Raw genomic sequence first — 2,199 nt, 5'->3', positions numbered from 1 at the left:
AAGCAGTGACATCACTAGTTCCATGTCCTTTTCTAAATGCAGCTTGAATTTTGAGCAGTTGCCTGTCAATGTCGTGCTACAACTATTTTTAAATTATTTTCAGCAAAATTTTACTTGAATATGATATCAATGATGGAAGCTTCCTGCATTATTTAATATTTTGACCATAGAATCCTTCAATATTACAACCTGAGGCTTGTAGTTTTCGTCAGTTCTTTGAGCTTCCGAAATGTTGAGCATGCGCTTCCATTTGTTGTACTAACTTCAAGTCTGCACATTTCACAATATACTATATGTTCACAAGCTTCCCTTTGAAAGTTTCTGTTCAACTCTTTTACTTCCTCATTTCTTCTGCTTGCTTTTGCTTTTTGGTATTCAAGAGAAAGTTTCAGACTCTTTGCCATCCTGTTGGTCTTTTCTTTCTTTCCTGTCTATTAAATGAACTTTTGCTTTTCTCATGTATGGTGTTTTTCATGTCATCCCACAAATACTCTGGTCTTGGTTCACCAGCACCTACTGCATCAAATTTATTCTTAACATGGTTGCCAATCTCAGGTGGGATATAGCCAAGATCATATCTTGGTTCTTATGGAATTGTTTTAATTTTCTTCAGTGTCAGCCTGAATTTGCATAGGCACAATTATTGATCTATTCTACAATTGGCCCCTGGGCTTGTTTTGGCTGACAATATAGACCTTTTCCATTGTCTCTTCCCACAGATATAGACAATTTGATTTTTGTGTATTTCATTTGATGAAGTTCATGTGTACAATCACCTTTAATACTCTTGAAAAAATGTATTTGCAATAAATTGGACATTTTTCTTGCAAAATTGTATCATGCAATCTCCTGCATAATTTCAATCAATATAGTCATATTTTCCCACTAATTATTCTTCTTCCTTGTTTTCAGCTTGCACATTCCAATCACCAGTAATTATCAATGCATCTTGATTTCATATTTGTTCAATTTTAAACTGAAGATGTTGGTAGAATTCTTCAATTTCATCATCACTAACTTTTATGGTTGACATGTAAAATTGAATAATAGTGGTATTAACTGGTTTTCCTTGTTGTTGTAAAGTATTGTTGAGTCTGTTCTAAATCATAATGACCCTGTATAGTATAAGGTTTCTGAGGAGCAGCTGGTGGGTTTGAACCAATGACCGTATTTGTTCGCATTCCAAAGAGAGGTGACCCTATGGAATGCGGAAATCATCAGACAATCTCTTTGATATCCCATGCAAGTAAAGATTTACTAAAGGTAAAACAGAAACGGCTGCAAGCATACATTGACAGAGAACTTCCAGAAGTTCAAGCTGGATTCAAAAGAGGCCGTTGAATGAGAGATATCATTGCTGATGTCTGATGGATCTTGGCTAAAAGCACAGAATTCTAGAAAGATGCTTACCTGTGTTTTATTGACTACACAAAGGCTTTTGATTGTAAGGCTCATGACAAGCTATGGACAACACTGCTAAGTATGAGTATTCTGGAACACTTTAATTGTGCTCATGAGGAACCTGTACATAGACAAAAAGATAGTTGTTTGAACACTGAATGGTTTAAAATTAGGAAAGATATGCAACAGGGTTTTATTCTTTCACCATACTTATTCAACCTTTATGCTGAGCAAGTAATCCAAAAAGCTGGGCTATATGAAGTAAAACATGGCATCAGAACTGGAGGAAGATTCATTAACAGCCTACGATATGCAGATGACACAACCTTGCTTGCTGAAAGTAAAGAGGACTTAAAAAATGCTCACTGATGAAGATCAAAGACCACAGCCTTCAGTATGGATTGCATCTTAATGTAAAGAAAACAAAAATCCTCACCACTGGACTGTTGGGGACCGTGATCACTGAGGTGTTGAGGCCGTGTGTCATGGACGAAAATCCTACATGATGGCTCCATTCAGGATGGCTAGCCAGGGATCCTGATGGCCCAAGGAAGTAACCTCCGGATGTCCCGGGTTCATTGGCTTTTACAAACTCACTGTTGGGCTGGCTCTGTATAATTTTCTTTGGTCCTATTATTCATTCTATGCTTCGAACTCCAGTAATTGTAGCTTCTGAGAAAATGGTTTCTTATGTGCCTCTCTTAATGTCTCCACTGTGTTGGCAGTGCTTAAGGTTCTGGGAACAAAATCTCTCTGAGGAACAAACTCTGGCCACCTGGCAAGCATGGCAAAACTGTT

Source organism: Chrysochloris asiatica, unplaced genomic scaffold, assembly GCF_000296735.1.
Source record: "Chrysochloris asiatica unplaced genomic scaffold, ChrAsi1.0 scaffold00015, whole genome shotgun sequence".
NCBI lineage: Eukaryota > Metazoa > Chordata > Mammalia > Afrosoricida > Chrysochloridae > Chrysochloris > Chrysochloris asiatica.
The sequence above is the reverse complement of the archived record's forward strand: the minus strand, read 5'-3'. Positions refer to the sequence as shown.